Source organism: Sardina pilchardus, chromosome 3, assembly GCF_963854185.1.
Source record: "Sardina pilchardus chromosome 3, fSarPil1.1, whole genome shotgun sequence".
In the NCBI taxonomy this organism is placed as follows: Eukaryota; Metazoa; Chordata; class Actinopteri; order Clupeiformes; family Clupeidae; genus Sardina; species Sardina pilchardus.
Genome location: NC_084996.1, coordinates 37,380,927 through 37,400,366, shown reverse-complemented (window position 1 = coordinate 37,400,366; position 19,440 = coordinate 37,380,927). Strand labels below are relative to the sequence as shown.

The following is a 19,440-nucleotide window of genomic DNA, read 5'->3' as shown; positions in this document are numbered from 1 at the left end:
GATTTCAGGAACTACTGTATAGATCTTTAATTTTAGCCTCCTTCTGTTCCTTCTGTTTGCAGGCGGTGTGTTGTGTGGAGGACTGCTGCCCTGAGACCGCTGGGTTTATTCTGGAATATTGTCACTTCCAAAGCCCATTACAAGCCTGCAAGTGAGTTCACTCACCAGGTAGAGACTAGAGAGACACACACACGCGCGCGCGCGCGCACACACACACACACACACACACACACACACACACACACACACACACACACACACACACACAATTGCATATAGCATTGGTATACGTGTGTGCATGTATTTGTGTTTGTAAATGTTTAACCCTTCCTTTCATGTGTCTGTTTGTTATGACTTTGTTATGAACTGTCCAGAGCAAAGTCAGTCTGTCCTGATGGCACTACCTGCTACTATGGCTGCTGCTCTCAACCTGGTGTAAGTGTTTGTGTTTTTATCCTTTACAACATTAGGAAGATCAGACCTTATCTGACACAATATTCCACACAGTTTATTGTACAGATTATGGTTATTTCCAAGCTGGACTATTGTACTGTTACCTGGCCTGCTTGTGCATTAAGATCGTTACAGTTGATTCAGAACGATACTGAATGCTTTATCTGTGTAGTTCTCTATGTCTCTCCTGTGTATGAGTTAGTTGTGTTGTCTCATTTAAAAATGTTAGGCTATCTGTGTGGACTGCTTCACATTTTCACCTCACCATCATAGATCTTTTCAGTAGTAAACTATTTGAGGATCTAATTGATTGTGCAATTTTTTCAGGGGGCAAGTCTTAAGAGTTGCAGACGGGGGAGCAAAGGGAGTTCCTGGACCCTTAAAGGGTTAAGGCCATAATGGGTGAGTTTATTATATTTGTATGTCTTTCTCTCCAACTCACTTTGTATTTCTATGCAATATTTTTTTTGAAGTGAGATAACCTTAAGTGAATATACAGTTATGAACATCATTCATATTCATATAGGCTACAGTCATATGCATAAGTTTGGACTCCCATGCTGAAGTTGAAATCATCTTTTAGAAATTGATCTCAATGCCTTAATGTAGGAAAAGTCCAACCTTTAAAGACACCCCTATGTTAAATTCCCATAGAGACAGGCTTGATTGAGATTTTCCTCATGATTTTGCCTTATTGACTTGCAGTTATGTCATGGATCCTGGATACTGCTCATAGGAAATTATTCATCCCCTTGGCAAATATCGATTTAATGTTGATTTTCTCTTGACCAATATGTTTGTTCTGACTGAACATGACACTGCCACATGCCATTTTTCATCAAAATGTAAAAAAAAGTTCCATGTTTCTAGCACATGGTCTTACAACCTTTTGGCATGTGGCAATGTCGTTTTCAGTCAGAACAAACATTGGTTAAGGGAAAATCAACATTAAATAAATAATTCCAGGGGTATGAATCATGTTGTTCCCAATTGCGTGTTTATTTGATCTATTATGTGCATATATCAATACATCTTTAGACATGTTTGCATTGTATGTACACTTATTTGACCTTGTTATAAGTGAAAATCTACTTCTATTGGTGAATCCTGCAAATGAAAGTTTCTTGTTTTGTGGAAATACCACTTATGTAAGATAAACTAAATTATCTTGCAAGATTTGTCAATAGAGCAAGATGATTTTCACTCATAACAAAGTCAAAACTTAAATGTAAAAAGGTATTGCTATAAGTAAATGATAGAAAACAAGACTATAATGGATGAATTTATTTTATTTTACATAACGTATGTCTTTCTCTCCAACTGGCTTTGTATTTCTCTCCAATTATTGTGATTCTGTACTTTAGCATCCGTGGTTGTCACTAATATTTTGCATGTTCTATTTGTATATGTTCTGTCTTTTCCATAGGCCACCCAGAAGAGATTCAGGCACTCCCTCAAGATTGCTGGGCCATGCAATTAATGCCAAACTTACAGAACTGTGATGTCAGTACAGAAACAAAAATAGCAATTTTTAAATAAATTCAACAAAAGAAAACAGAAGAGTTGTGTGTTTCTTCCTCTTTATAATGATACTATGGTTAGTTTTAAGTAAATACTATAGTGAAAACAATTATAAATGCAGAAAACATGAAACCATAGTAGAATATGAACTATATTTAAACAATATATCAGAATATATGTGAGAAATATAAGTCTGAAATATATAGGTCATGTGATCACAATTTTCATCAAGGGTCACGTGATCATTCTTTTTAGTGCCATATATTTAAATATATTTAATTATATGCAGAAAATATAAGAAAGTGGCCAATTTCAAACATGTACTTATATGTTGACATATATTGATACATATATGTAAATATATGTATTTAACATAGATATAAATATATGTATTTAACATAGATGTAAATATATGTATTTAACATAGATGCCCTTATACTGGAATATATTCAAGCTGCATATATGTCAATATGTTATTTTTCTGTATGGGTTCCCGCTGGTAGTTGTGAGCTACGTGAAAAATTACCTCAGTAGGTCAGTCACTCGTCAGATGCAAGTCACGGTAACGTGAGATGGCGCAGTCAGACACAGACAGACGAGAGGGCGAGATAGCTGCTCACCTAAACGAGCTAAATAGACTAAACCTGCTCAACCCAAGGGATGCTACTGCCTTGAACGAGGTTATACTCGATTACTTTACATCAAGAGAAGACGAAGATGATGAGGACGAAGATGGTGAAGTCGACGAAGACGAAGATTTCAGCGACCAGCCAGAGGAATCATGCCATGACGGTAAGCTAGCCTAACTATTTTGATGGACCACACGTTTTTGTTCCGTAGTTCTTGTCCTGCATGGCATGCAAAGCCTGCACTTTTAATGAAATAAAACGTACTTGAAAAAGGTTATCTCCGTTAAGTGACATCTAATGTTATTTCTGTTGTAGGCTATGGCTATGACTGTAGCTAGCGTATAGCACTGCTACTCCTAGGTTTCCTGACAGGGCGATAAAGTTCGCTGTTGTTTCTGTACTGCTACTCCATTTGCATGTTAAATATCTTTAAAAACAACGATGACAAGTGTGTTGAACATTTCGGTGCAAGGCACAGCTACGAACTTTATTTGTTTATGCACTCAATCTTAATTTCAAAATGGGGAATTAGTCTGATATTAGAGGCTCATACGAGGCTTCATTGATGATGCTAGCAGACACTTGTGCAGATCACAGATGTGCTCAAATGTTAATGTTGTCTCCTCAAACAATTCATCAACAGTTGTATTACACGTTTTTGATTGTAATGTTGTTAGATTACTAAGTTAAAGGTAGAGTTAACTTAAGTGAAAGGAATCCGTTTTTATTTTTTTTTGCTATTGATTGACTATTTGAACCACTTTACAACACATCATTGCTCACTGTAAGGTGCCAGCAAGGCTCTGCAAAATGTTTTGAGGTAGCAGTTCACAGATTTTACTCCATGAACTTTTCACTTTAATGTTTCTCCGTCTCTTAAACTGTTTAAGTGCACAAATGTAGCCTATTTCATACAGATTTTCAGCATACGAGTGCCAACTTCACAGGTTTTATGTTTCTAGCAGTTAGGGAAAATCAAAGCTGTAGTTCTGTATCTAGGATTTTAAATGTTGCTTAAGATATTAGAAATTTAGCCTCTTTAATGAAGCCTGATATCTATTTATCATTCTGCATTTCAGATGATGACAATCCTGTCATGGAGGACGTCAGGGAGATTCTACCGCCATTACCAGATCCACATCAGACTGATGGAAATGTTGGGAATTTTATCTGTGCCTGTAAATACAACAACGGGCAGCCATGTTCAACTCGTTTCACGCCAGAGGAGCTGCAGATGATTCATTGCTGTTATCTGGAAATGACAAGAGAGGAGCTGGATATTGCCATACTGGCAAAACTGTCATGTGGAATGCATCTATCCCAGACGACCAGCCGTTCTAAAAAAAAAGAACAGACGGTACGTAATGCCCAACGCACAGATTTCTTTCACCATGGATTGAAAATATGCAGAGATACATTCAAATACCTCCACAGCATTGGGCAGGATAAACTTAATGCACTCATTAAACACTACAAACAACATGGTGTCACGCCCAGAACTCATGGAAACCTCAAGCGGCAACCTTCCAATGCACTGAAAAAGGACGACAACATCTATGTTGCACACTTCATTTTGAACTATGCTGAAACTCATGGCATGCACCTCCCAGGGAGAGTACCAGGTTTCTGGAGAAGCGATCTCAAGCTCCTCCCAACAAATTGCACAAAGGTTAAGGTATATGGTGATTACTGTGTGGCTGTTGCCGCTGTGAACAGACGTGTGGTTTCCCTTGTTTCTTTTCGCCGAATCTGGCGTGAAGTTGTGCCATTTGTTGTAACAATGCGGCCTGCAACTGACCTGTGTTGGACATGTCAGAAATTTCAGAAAAAGATTGGTGAGGCTGCCAATAGGTCAGATGCAGAGAAGGCAGAGCTGCATCGTCTGGCCACTGAACATCTAGAGAAAGCTGGAATTGAGCGGACGTACTATCAGGAACTTTGTAAGGGTTCAAAAGCTGAGTTGCCTCATGGTTTAGAGTTAGGTCCACATGTTACTTGCAGCTATGAGGGAATGGTACATTACAGCATGGACTTTGCTCAGCAGATTCATTACCCTAGTGATCCCCTCCAGCCAGGGCCAATGTACTTTAAAACCCCACGCAAGTGTGGAGTTTTTGGTGTAGCTTGTGAGGCCTTGCCAAAACAAGTTACTTTTCTGTTGGATGAGAGTATACAGACAGGTAAAGGTAGCAACTGTGTCATTAGCCTTCTGCATTTTTTTCTAGAGAACTATGGTCTGGGTGAAAAGCACATGCACCTGCATGCAGATAACTGTGCTGGACAAAACAAGAATTCCTATGTGATGTGGTATCTGTTGTGGCGTGTCTTGACCGGTCGACATGTGTCGATCAAGATGAGTTTTCTTCTTGCTGGACATACAAAGTTTTCCTGTGATTGGTGTTTCGGGCTTTTCAAGCGGAATTTGAGAAGGAATAAGGTTGACTGCTTAGAGGACATTGAAAATGTTGTTACAACTTCTAGTCCATCTGGAGTCAATGTACCATGTCTTTGTGGTAGAGAGGATGGTACTATTCTTGTTCCTATGTTTGACTGGAGCTCATTTCTTGGCACATATTTTAAAAAGCTAGACAGCATTAAAGGGTATCATCATTTCATGTTCAGTGATAGATCCACCTCAGTCAGCATGAAGCCATTTCTTAACGATGAAGCAGTTTCTCAAGACTTGGGGAAAAAAGGTGTTGACTTTGGCAGTCTTGATCCAAATGCTTTGCCAGATCAAATTCTTCCCAAGGGCCTTGACTTTAAAAGACAAAAGTACCTTTACAATGAAATTAGGGAATTTGTTGCAGAGGACAAACAAGACTTGGTTTGCCCCTTGCCCCAGGTTGCAGATGAATCAAGTGATTCAGGAGATGAACTGCTTCGTTGAGTGTGCGCAGTTTTTAAAGAAAGGGTGTCTGAGCAGTTTACATTGAGTTGCATTCTGTTGTATTATAGCCTTAAATCTACTGACTACTGAATGTTTATTATCTGTCAATATATTGTCATTTGAAGTACACCATTGCAAAAGTGAAATTTAAAGTGAAAGTGTTTTTTTTTTCTTTAAAAGTATTATATATAAAAGTATAGAACAATTGATGTACATTGTATAAATGAGATGTAAAATACTTTTTGCTTTGTTTGTGTCAAGTATGTGTCATATAACAAAGGTATATTGTATAGTTGTATGCCTGATAACAATTAATTAATCACTATACATATTACTGTACACTTGTTATTTATTTGTTTGTTCTTACAGTGGTTACACTTAAAATAACTAAGAAAAGAGTTGAAAACCTGCCGATTAGTCAAACTCATTGAATGTGTTTGCAAATAAAATGAATAATTAATGTTCAACTGATTTATGAGTTTGGTGTGATGCTTGGTGCCAAAGTAACCTTTTTTCTCTGCTTTGATACATGTACATTAATGTTTTACTAAAGTAAAGTTATTCATATTTATCCTCTGCTACTTAACTGTTCAGATTCTATTTAGAACTCTCGTCTTTAAAGTGGTTTTTCTCAAAATTCTATCCCAAATAAAACAGCTTGTCAGTTGACTTTGAGTAATTATAACATTTGATAGAAACAATATATGAAAATAATGAAAACATATTTGAAAAGAGCTTGAAATAGGCATTCAGAGGGTATCAAAATCTCAAAAATGTCAAATCCCACCATGTGAAGGGTTTTCCCAGATCCCATCACAAATATATGGACTGCGAGAGTAGCCTACAGCAGCTTTCAGACACTCAAGGTGAAGAAGTGCTGCATGCTGCATTATTGAGACGGGCTTCGTTTCGGGAAACATTCTTAAAACACAATGTGAAAGACCTCCGATGCGCACTGATAGCTATAGTTATGGGGTCGTAACTCAGGAGGATATAATTGAGCCTAAGAAATCAACAACATCTGTACTTTTCAACGTTTTTCTTTCGGGAGGGGGTCCAACATTGCGGGTGTCCCGACCCCCCCGGTTCCTACGCGCTTGCCTAGACCTGTGCGGGTTAGTTGCATAGACAGTAAAAGAGTTAGTTGTTACACCCGTCTCTGGCAAAATGAACTGATTTTATAGCGCATGCACGAGCAATTATGATTGCGAGTTATGGATTATTTTTATGTGCCGCGATCACACCCAAAGAAAGTTAACACAGCAACTTCAAATATCAGTGTTGGACCAATTGCTTCAGACATGTAAGAATAAGCAGTTCATCAACTATATTAACAGGTTTTATCAAGTCGATATGACCAAAATAAGCCTATTTAAAGGTTATTGTGAGCATAATAGCCTACCGTATGGTCTGCAATGGCTAATCACTCATACAACTAGCTTTAACAGTCATACATTTGGACCTTTTTTGTTGATTATATATGAAAACAGATGTTTATTGTTTAAGCCAGTAGTGTTTTGTGTTAAAATATGATATAGGATTCACGATTTTAGCACTGTTACAACCATGACGCTATAGGCTACTGTTACAACTGTAGCCTACCGCACTTTTTTTTATGGCTGCGTATAGGTTGGAACAAAGGTAGCCTAAATGTCACTGTTAAGTTAAGTTATTAACAAACTGCAACATATTTGTTACATTCTGTTTCAACTTTCATGGAGTAGAGATGTATGACTCTGTTCTGGTCAAGTTTCACTGCTCTCAAGTCTATCGTCTTTGTGTAGGCTAAAGCTAGTTTAGACTGAAAAAATAAAAAAAATGTACGATTGTGCTGGTTCTCCCCTAGCCTACAAGAAACTTTTAGCCCATGCGCATGCGGGCCATTTCAAGTGTCTGGCAAATGTAAACACACATGATCGGATTTGGGTCACTGGCGAAAGTAGATGTAAACATGCAATCAAAAAAATCGGATATGAGCACAAAATCGGAATTGAGCATATCCGATCTATAGTCTAAATGCAGCCTATGTGTAAGTAACAGCCTAAGGACTCAGCGGTCTTTTGACCGCCTCGCCGCGCTTTAACCCTATGAGCCCGACGGACGCAAAGTGCGTCAAAAAACGCACACATTTTCTTTGTTACATTGCTCCGCTATTATTAGTCACAGCGAGATGAGACTTATATTGCAGGAAAGAGCAGAACCGGGGCTTTCCAACGATACTAGACACTTGTCTGTACGATCAAGTATGAAAATAAAATAAAATCATGAAGTTAAATCAAAGTATATCATATTTACAGTCTATATTGCTCTGTTCACCGGCGCATCCAGAACTCTCGCTTGAATTACTCGCGGACCACGCATCTCACAGACATGACACGCATATCAAATGAAAGAGAAGCAGAGCTTTGTATTGATACCAAATACATCGATCATTTCGTATTGTAAAATCAGACGAAGTTACAAACAAATAATAAAGTCATATAACTTTGGCTACCTTTACTCTCGTTTGATTTCCTCGTGACATCGCGATCAAAAAGATATGGCACGCATGTCAGATGAAAGAGGAGAGCTAGAGCTATCCACAGATACCAAATACAACCTTCTAGGCCATAAAACAGACGAAGTGACAGCAAAATAATAACTTCATTTAGCTCCACTTACCTCGTGTTTTTGTGTGGCATAATAGCATGTTCATAATCCAATGTTATCATGTGTTTCTCTATGGCAAGTCACGTTCATAACACGGTTTTGAGATCCTAGCAAACTCCTGTATGGTATCCAATTCAAGACTCATATTGCATCCAAATTTGTTTGACAAATAAACACTTTTTGCCTTTACTTTGTTCATTGCAATGCAGTAAAACAAATATTATAGGGGATCATCATCTGTGCACGTCATGTGTGCTACCGCAAACAAGTCATGTCAGATCAGCTAGTGTCACAAATATGGAGTGCAAAAAGTGCCAAAAAGTCATTTTTTCATCACTAAATAAAAATTGCCATTTATTTCTGGAAGGCACACACCACATATTTCTGTAAATTGCTCAGCCCCAAAGTATACCTCCACCATGGTTCTTATATTGCCATTTTCAGGACAGTCAGGCCTACACATGCATGCAAGTTTCGTCGAGATGTGAGCTTGCTGTGGTGAGATACACGTCAAAATGTAAGAATTTGTATAGTACGCTTTTCAAATTTTTATTATTTAAAAATCGAAATCAAATCAATGCAAGTATTTATACATGATATTGTGGCAGATCTGGATAGCCTAGACTGTGCTGAAAAAAACAATATGTAGCATGTGTGAATGACACTTACAATGACCAGGATAAATGCTTCTAACTAGAGGTAGTGAAAATGCCCTTAAAACAGCTTAGGGCTCATAGGGTTAAGTAGTTCACAACAGCACGGTGCTTCTAGTAGGTCGTCAAAGCGGTCAAATGACCGGGGCGCGGCGCTTCTAGGTATAAGTGGGTCAGAACGGCACGGCGCTTTTAGTGTTAAAGGAGGCGGGTCAACCAGCGCTTGGAGAAACCTTGTTAGCACAGGCTCTTGGCCAGACTAAAGTCTCGCAGAGCCTTTGAGAGTCGTTGGTAATCAGGCTACACTTGTGATGCTGTCCTCAGATAAACCATAGAGCTTCAGGACAAATCTCTGGAGCATGGGTGTGTGGGTTCTGATCATCTCCGTGGTGGGGGTGGGGCCAGAGAGCAGCTGAAGGGGTACGGTGAGCTGAGGCAGGGACTGCCAAACAGACCAGGCTGTCTTTTTGCCTTTGCCAAAAAATGCAGAGGTGGTGTCGCACCCTGTTAAGGCATGAAACGCTGGCAGTGCCATTGCCTTTGATGGTCCAAGACTATGTGCTATGGCATGTGCTGGAATGTACCTGGAAAAGTGGAAAATAGTAATTGATTGGTCTACTAAAATCGATAGATATACAGTACATCTTACACCGTGTCCTAACTGCAAGCGACACGACCGAATGCGTGCGACAAAATCAATTCCATCCCTGTATTTTCAATTGGAATGTCCTGATTGAATGTGATGCGACCGAACGCGACAAGTTGCTTTGCTACGCGACTTCTTGAACCCTCTTTTGTCGCACTGTCCGTTTCTATTTTAGTCGCGTCGCGCCGCCTTGACATTAACTTCTTCACGACGTAACAAAGGTTCATTAAAGAATGTTAACGCATACAATGTGGACACAAACTATCTGACAGTCGCGCAGTCGCTTACAATTAGGACACGGTGTTAGTGAAATGATCTGTACCTGAAGTGACGCTGTACACCAAAGGCAATCCAGAGTTCGTCGATCTTCTGTCCAAGGGCCACAGAAGAGATCCTTGCCCTGGAACAAGAAAGATAGGATATCTGAGTGTAACTTAGGATATGCCAGTAAAGTCAGTTTTATTGCCTACAGCATGTAACAGAACAATTCAAGAGATACATTATTCATTTCTACGCCAATACCTGTGGAAGTGTCATGAGCTTCAAGCTTTTGGCCAGCTCCATGAATAACTCCTGCTTGTTCAGATCCACCCGCAGGAAGGAAGCCCAGTTACCAGGAACTTGCACCGGTACCTCTTTGCTCGCGAGTTCCAGACTTCAAACTTGTCTTCGAGTACACATCCCAGACAATGTCAACGCGGTCATTTCTTTCAAACCAGGAAAGGATGTATGGTGCAAACACATCTGTGAAATACTGTCCAATGGTCACGGCACTTCCAGGACGAAGCATTTGAATTAGGACAGCACTCTCTGGTCTGCGGTTGTTCAAATCGGTTACATGCTGCCACTCAGACATGCCACCACTACGACATGCTTCCATTTAGACATGCCTCTTTTTCGACATGCTGCTATTTAGACATGCTGCCAATCCGACACATTTTAGTACCCCCATTCCGACAGTTTACAAATCCTATTTTTTTCCAAGTCAATTTAACGGACCCTATGAGCCCGACGGATGCAAAGTGCGTCAAAAAACACACCCATTCTTCTCTGTTACATTGCTCCGTGATTATTAGTCACAGCGAGATGAGACCTACAGTAGCCTATATTGCATGAAAGAGGAGAACCGGGGCTTTCCAACGAGACTAGACACGTGTCTGTACGATCAAGTATAAAGTATAAAATAAAATCATGAATTTAAATCAAAGTATATCATATTTACAGTCTATATTGCTCTGCGTTCACGCACACAGCCACTGCTCTCGCTTGGATTACTCCGGGACCAGGCATCGCACAGACATGACAAGCATATCAAATGAAAGAGGAGAAACAGAGCTTTCCGTTGATACCAAACACATCGATCCTTTTGTGTTATAAAAACAGACGAAGTGACAAACAAATAAGAATGTCATATAGCTTCGGCTCGCTACTTTCGTTTGATTTACTCGTGAAACGCCTGGTCAAAAATATATGACTTGCATGTCAGATAAAAGAGGAGAGCTAGAGCTATCCACAGATACCAAATACAACCTTCTAGGCCATCAAAAAGACGAAGTGACAGCAAAATAATAACTGTAACATTAATAGCCTATTAATTACCTCATGTCGGAATGGCACGTTGTTTGAAATAAAAGTGAAATACCGCCACTGCGACCATGAAAAAAAAAAATGTCGGAGTGGTGGGACTTTTTCCCATAAGGAGACATGCCTCCACTACGACAATTGGACGTCAATGTCGGAGTGCTGGTATGTCGGAATGAACGGCGGATACCGTTCAAATCTGTGGTGACAATGCAATCTAGAATTTCACTCTTGTTTCCATGATGCATTTTCCCTTCCGAGTGAGTGAAGGTGGATGGGGAGAACTTTCATGTGAGAATACTCCCTCATCAATTTTGCGACCAAAATGAACAGCCAGCAAAAGTTGGGTCACTTTTGCTTGTTGGTCCTTGACCACAGCCACCTCTGATTTGTTGCATCGTTGGGAAAGCGGAGCCGTGAACAACTTCAGTCTGGTGTGTGGTATTGGAGCTGTGAATGCCTCTTCCTGTGACCTGACTCAATGGTCTTCACTTCCCTTACACTGTCTACCACATCTGGAGGCATAACGATTGATTCATCTAAGTCCAACAGATCCCCACTATCCTCCATGAAGGGATTTCCCAGATCCTCAAAGGCATCCACCAGTGCCAGTACATCAGTCTGCGAATAAAATCATTTTAAAATAACGAATCATTCATACCACTGAAATGCATAGTTATCTCTCAATTTGCAATACAACAGAAATGTACCTTATAGTCAACTTGAAATTTTGGGTACTGTTCATGGTGCCCTCCGTTCATCTGATTCCTTTGATCGACCACTTTGGAACTCCACAAACAGAGCAGGATGTCGTTCTTCTAGTGTAGCCATATCACGGAGATTGATGGGTAGGTTCCTGGCATAGTGTGTATGATCCAGTGCAAATACCCATGGCATCAGAGAGTCAAGTGTCTCCATGTAGAGGGAGAAGTCTGCTGAGCGATAGGACTTGACAAACTGAAAAAACATAGTATTTATATTAAATAGCAGGTGAAGGAGCTTTAATCTTGAATTAAGAAAATGAATTGGATAAAGGAGTGAATGAGACACAGGATTTGAACATATCTTACCTGAAGAATGAGAAGATCCAGCTCCATGGATTTGAACCAGAAATCTGCTTGGGGTTGAGAGGCACACAGCGCCTCTTGAGCCATTCATCAAATGGTCCGTCGGAGGCAATCTTTTTCTAGTTTTGCTGTCACGACAATATCAAACATGACATGAGCTGGTGATCAACGCTCTGCTAACTCCCATGGACGGCCATAGATTGCAGATTTTTTTGCGATCCCATAACTTCATGTAACATGTGCCGTTTGTCGCCCTTATAGCTTCTGTGTATTCTATATAGAGCTCCACAGTCCCGCCCACAGCCTTGCCCGTAAGTAAAAGTCCAATACAATTTCTCCATTGACAACTGGAGAATAAGCCATTTACCGTAACCGTCCATGGTAGACTTAAAACCAGCTACGATGTGACTAAGCGATTATACCTGCTCATATAGATGTCAAAAGTTAATGGGGCATCAACCTTGTTTTGAGAAAACAATGTTTTATTCACGATTTAACGAGAGACTACTACACTACCCGACACCCTAACGTTTAAAACTGGTGAAAGCAGAGCCTTTGATTGGTAGAGATCGCCGTTGCCATGGCAATCCCAAACAAACTGTACTCAACTTCTCCCGCGCCTATCGTCCAGCTATCATCTTGCTGGAACTTCAAAACTTAAAATGGCTGCAGGGCTGTCAGGACCGATGTGTGGTCTTCCGAAAAAGAACGGTTTTCTCATCTTGAGGGTTGAATTTACTCAATGGAAATGGTAGGAAATAATCATCCTCTTTACTCTGATTAATATGGAACCATGTTAAACTATCGTTAGGCAGTAAATGTTGGAAATGTGTTTACGTTTGCAAAGCATCACGGGATTTGAGTTCTCTAACTCGGTAGTTAAGATATGTACACAGTCTTGTACCTTTTGCTTTTTTTACATTTTCTGTTCATTTTTTCACTCGAAATTATAAGTTATGAGTCACATTGTAGCTGGTTAGCCTAAGGCATGGTCTAAAACTCTTTATATCCGGATTTTTCCAGAAGTCAATGGGAGAAATGAATGAGAAATTTACTTCCGGGCAAGCACCTCTCTCGGAGGAGGGGCGGGACTGTGGAGCTCTATAGGGTATCGAAGGCAAAACGAATTCACGTCTTCCCGTATAACGTTGGTTTCCCGTAAAGAGGTATAGTTAGCATGTCGGTTGGAGGGAAGCTAACGTTCGACATGAGATTACCCGCCTACGGTAGCCTACTGTTTGATAGGGTAAAGCATTACCTAGAGGCAAGTAAACATAACAATAATATTAAAAACGAATGTTAACAACGGATTGACAGTTGTTGGGAAAATCCCATCTACCAGACGAGTTACGGCAATGTACAGGATGGCTAACGTCACGAAAGGAGTACGAGTCTGCGCAGTACGATGGAAAGTAAACAGATTTTTGTTTCAGCCCCCTCCCATTGAGATCAACGGAGCCTGTTTGTCCATTTCTTTTAGGTCTATGGGTTCGAGGTGGGGCTATGTCGTCATAAAAACCCCAGATGTGCCTTTACACAGCAAAATGAAAACGGGGTTTTCAAAAACCTCCACCCTAGAAGCAGTTTTCAAAAAACATCGTTTTCAGCCTCCAAAACGGCGTCGTCGTGTAAACGAAAGGCCTAGCTGATGGAAAAAAACACAGTTTTTGAAAAAACCGTTGTCGTGTAAACAGGCCCTAAATGAAATGGTTTAATGTGCCCGTACCTAGCTAGCAAACCTTACTAGCCCTTGTCATTAACTTTCTATGTACTGTGCAAGCTAGCTCGGTTAACAGACAAAGCGAAATAATGTATTACGTGTCCGAAAGTGAGTTTCATTGGCATCACACACAAGCAACGACAATAGAGAAAAGTTCTGTTTTGACTAGGAGACTAGAACTAGGGCCATTGTCTTGGTATAATCACGACGAGATGAACTGTTCCAAAACCTAATGAATGCTTTGGAACAGCTTGTAAATGCTGGCAACGATGTGCAATCATAGACAGTAAAAGAAAATTGCATTCACACCTCATAGTTTCGTCTCGTCGCAGATCTTTGGTGTGAATTGGGCATTATTTTTTTATTGTGCGATGGCTTCTGTAGTACAGGCTGCTATATCTATATCTATTAATGCAAGGAACAACTGTCTGTGTGTCACTCTGTCTGTCTGTCCGTTCCACGCATAACTCTCGAACCACCCATCCGACTGACCTAAAATTTGACAAATCTATTGCTAATAACATACGTGAGTGCAGTGCAAAGTTTGGTTGTGTTAGGACAAAAAATGACAAAGATATCGTTAAATTAAGCAAAATACACTTCTACCCCAATCCCACAATTCTACCGCTCTCCGCATTAGCCAATCCCCTTCTCACTCCCACTCCAGCATAGAAACAAAAAAGCCCATTTCGCTGACTAACTCACGTGTTGCCATTCATGGAAATTAAGATGTCTCACTTAAACAACGGACCGTTTCAAGTTTGTTGATCTTGGATAAACATGCTCAGTCCGACACATGCACCCATGTTGGTAAGCAGGCTGTTATAAAAACATAACGTTGCATAGGCTACCCTAGCCTTGCCTACTACATCAACAACTGCGGTTGCCTACTGCCCTAGCGGTTCGGTTGCCTGATCAGGTTAGCTTTATAATTTCCCAACAACAGCAAAAAGGCACGGGTATGTAATGTGTCTAATACTGCCATTAGCTGCAACTCATACGCCTTTCCCCTTCACTTTTTTACTTTGCCAAGTCAGTAAAAGCCGCTACTAACTGCACGGGCCTGATTCTACATCAGTGGTCCCCAATTAGTTTTCCCCGAGGGCCAAATTCTGTACAGCAAGTGAGGCTGAGGGCCAACAAATCCCCCCCCCCCCCCCCCCCCCGAAATCTGTGTGATACGGCAGGTTAAAAACTATTTATTATTACTAATAGCAAACAAACCATTGTACACATTTGCTAAATGAAACTTAAAGCATTATCAGCTGCCACACATTTATCTAGGCCTAAGTGCCTGATGTGAACAGAGGCAAACTGTGGACAATTACCCATGTGGACATCCACCCATGGGTGTTGGAGGCTTTTTGAAAGTGGGTGGTAGGCCTACAGATCAGCAGAAAAAAAATGAGCTTTGCTAGATGCAACTTCCTCTATATTCTGGTATATTTGAACAGGTTGTTAGATTAGACTTTTATCTTGCAAAGTAAAGCTTTTGATTCAATGACTAATTCTGAACCAGCTTTAATAACCTCATGATAGGCCTAGTTAACCTTGCATGCAGTTGCCATGATCTGTTAAATTAATTTCTTTAATGTTTTGAATGCAGGCCCTGAGTGGCTAATCGGGAGCTTCGGGAGAATTCCGTTAACGTTTTGGGGTAGTCTGAATGTCGTGATTGTTTCTGAAGCTCATTGTGCTGTGCCGTCGTGGCACTTCAGCAGAGCAGTCGCAGCCCCTTATCACTTTCCCAAATATTAGGCTAATAAAGTAGCTCTCGCAAAAACTGTGCATTAATATTAGCAGTGGTTTATTGACACGGATTTAACGTAATCAAAACGAGAAGGATTTCGCGAGTGTATTGTATAGCCACTTCCAGCGGTTACTTCAGTTAGAAATTGACTGCTCATTTGTCTGTGCGTGTGTGCGCTTATGCGTGCTGTGAGGACAGGCAATGAACACCTGAGAATGAGATGGAGTTTCATTGTAGCATTTGTAATCAATTGGAATAAATTTGACATGGATGTCGGATACGAACAGTAGGCCTATGAAAAGGGAATGACTATCAGATGTTGTAACCCACTGAAGTAGAGAGATCGCTAATCACGCGTGGCCAACATGACTGTTTACCTTTGTTCAGACTTGACGTGGCGGGCCAAAAAAATACTGTGCGCGGGCCGGATCTGGCCCGCGGGCCGCCATTTGGGGACCACTGTTCTACATCATCATCAATCTAACATGATCTACCTACATCAACGTCATTGGGCAACACGTTTCTTGAAAAACATTGTTTGTACAGGCACTGCACTATAACCGCTAGATGGGAGAATTTCACAATGACATTTTCTCAATCTTACACAATATCCCTTTAACTTTTTAGACCGTGAAATGGCAGTTTATGATTACAGAAACAAACTTGTTGGTCAAACGTATGATTATGGAGCAGCTGTCATGGCATCATCTCTTAATGGCTTACAGGCCAAAGTAAAAGCTGTTGCGCCTTACAGGCAGTTTGTTCACTGTTATGATCACCGGCTCAATTTTGTGCTCAGTCAAGGTGCAAAGTGTATCCCAGAGGCTAGAGTTTTCTTTGGTAAGTTGTTTGGCTTCTCAACATTTTTCAGCAAGTCAACTAAAAGAATGACGTATTTGGAGGAGAGTGATTGTCCCCGCCTTCCTAGAAATGCCCCTACCCGGGGAACTTTTCGTCAAGAGTTGTTGGCACTGTTGTAAACAATGATAAATTACTTGATGTTTTTGACAGGATGATTCAGAGTGGTGATGATGATGACACAGTAAAGGGAGCAGATGGATTCATCAAAGATTTGGAGGATTATGAGTTTGTTTTCATGTTGCTGACATACAATCAGGTTCTGGCAGAAACAGATGTTGTTTTCAACATTTTACAACACAGAGCTGCAGATGTGGTTTTCTGCAAAGCATGGGTTGATGCTCTTCTGTCCTTTATCACAGAGAAGACCTCAGAGGTCTCATTTTGCGCCATCTACGATAGGGCTGTCGATATGACCTATGATCCAGTACAGAATCCAAGGGAAGACACCGTGGTCCAGCTTTTCAAGACCCAAAAGAGCGTTACAGAGGAGTGTACATGGCTGTGTTGAATAAACTCATCGATCAAATCACAACACTCTTTGCAAACATTGAGAACCAGGGTTTTCTTCAGCTGCATTTCAAGAAATGTCAGATACCTTTCCAACTGAGGCATTCAAATGAATTGTGTCGAATCAGGCACGTCAAGTCAATACAAGGTCATTTTGTAATTTTGTGGGTTCGTCACAAGGTGGCAGTCTCAACAATGGGATAGTCTATCCAGTGTTAGTTATAGATCAGTGGGACCGAGGATCGAGGATAGAGTTTGAGAACCACCCCGGGAGTAGCCTAAGCTATGGAAGAAGTAGCCTTGCTGCATTACCTGCAGCGTGTTAGAGAGATCGAACTGTTCATTGACATAGGGCGCTTTAAATATACGTAGGCTAACACTTCCCTTGATCATCACCAAAGATTCTAGAACAGGGGCCATATGACAGAAACAATCTTAACTTCTCTTCTTAAGTTATGGACTCAAAGATAGGGAAAATCCTAACTTCCTATTACAGAAGCAATTCCTAAACTGTTGACTTATCTTATCTTTGGCCTTCTATCTTATCTTCACTTAGGAGATCCTAAATGTTCTGTCAATCTCTTTTTTCGATTGGTAATCGTCAGGTTATGTCTGTTTCTACACACTTAGAATGTACACGAGATCAATGGAATGCATTACTTTTAACCGATTATTAACGGTAGGCTAATACATCGCTTTGACTCTAGTAGGTCTAACAACGAAGATGGAAGACAAAAAAAGAAGGGCGTTTAATTTTAATTCGGATGAGCTGGAGGCTTTAGTGGAGGCGGTAGAAGCGAGGAAATTTGGGAAATTTTCTTCAACGATAACCAGCCAAACTAAAGAACACAACTTGAATGAGGTGGCAGACACAGTGTCGTCGGTCTGCGGAGTGCTGAGAACCACTGAAGCTGTAAAAAAGAAGTGGCAGACGATAGCCAGTGCGGCCAAAAGCCGTGGAGCAATGTTCAAAAAAGATCAAGCCAAAACAGGAGCAGGAGTGGCGACTGTAACGCCACTGACTTCGCCAGAGGAAAAAGTAATTGCTGTCATGGGACCTGTATACAGGTCAAAGACGTGACGGCTAAATATGCGGTCCAACATCATTTTTTCTTGTTAAAAATATTATTCTATAAAATTAAAATATACCATATATATTTAGTTCCTCCCCTCTATGTGTAACTGCATATATTTGTAAAAAATCATCAGGCATTTACAAATGTTTTGTTACTGAAAGTATAAAAATATCTTGTGGTGCGACCATCCAGTCATGAATCTAGTTTTGGACATTTGTTTAAAGGGTCACTGCACCCTAAAATAGGTTTTTTGAGCTGTTGATTGATTGAAAATACTCATAAGTGGTGAACTGTACTATTACCAGGGTTAATATTGACAAAAATCGTGTTTCTCGACAAAAGTAACATTTCGTCTGATTTTGTATTGGAGGGTATCCGCCGTTCATTCCGACATACCAGCACTCCGACATTGACGTCCAATTGTCGTAGTGGAGGCATGTCTCCTTATGGGAAAAAGTCCCACCACTCCGACATTTTTTTTTTTCATGGTCGCAGTGGCGGTATTTCACTTTTTTTTTCAAACAACGTGCCATTCCGACATGAGGTAATTAATAGGCTATTAATGTTACAGTTATTATTTTGCTGTCACTTCGTCTTTTTTATGGCCTAGAAGGTTGTATTTGGTATCTGTGGATAGCTCTAGCTCTCCTCTTTTATCTGACATGCAAGTCATATATTTTTGACCAGGCGTTTCACGAGTAAATCAAACGAAAGTAGCGAGCCGAAGCTATATGACATTCTTATTTGTTTGTCACTTCGTCTGTTTTTATAACACAAAAGGATCGATGTGTTTGGTATCAACGGAAAGCTCTGTTTCTCCTCTTTCATTTGATATGCTTGTCATGTCTGTGCAATGCCTGGTCCCGGAGTAATCCAAGCGAGAGCAGTGGCTGTGTGCGTGAACGCAGAGCAATATAGACTATAAATATGATATACTTTGATTTAAATTCATGATTTTATTTTATACTTTATACTTGATCGTACAGACACGTGTCTAGTCTCGTTGGAAAGCCCCGGTTCTGCTCTTTCATGCAATATAGGTCTCATCACGCTGTGACTAATAATCACGGAGCAATGTAACAGAGAAGAATGGGTGTGTTTTTTGACGCACTTTGCATCCGTCGGGCTCATAGGGTCCGTTAAATTGACTTGGAAAAAAATAGGATTTGTAAACTGTCGGAATGGGGGTACTAAAATGTGTCGGATTGGCAGCATGTCTAAATAGCAGCATGTCGAAATAGAGGCATGTCTAAATGGAAGCATGTCGTAGTGGTGGCATGTCTGAGTGGCAGCATGTAACCGTATTGGAGATATTGCTCTCCGCGCATACTACAGTTTGAAACATGCCAAGGCATGTTTGTCCAAAATACTATTGGAATGCTGACGTTGTCCTGCACTTCTAGTCCAACACTTCGTCACCGGGTCGTTACAAATTAG

General features: G+C 40.5%; 1 long non-coding RNA gene across 1 annotated transcript; it reads left to right on the top strand.

Moving 5' to 3' along the window:
- Positions 1-368: 368 nt before the first annotated feature.
- Positions 369-2,011, top strand: LOC134076281 (uncharacterized). The gene is made up of 3 exons (XR_009938588.1): positions 369-435; positions 781-855; positions 1,880-2,011. It is a non-coding gene; the product is annotated as an uncharacterized LOC134076281 (long non-coding RNA).
- The last annotated feature ends 17,429 nt before the right edge of the window (positions 2,012-19,440 follow it).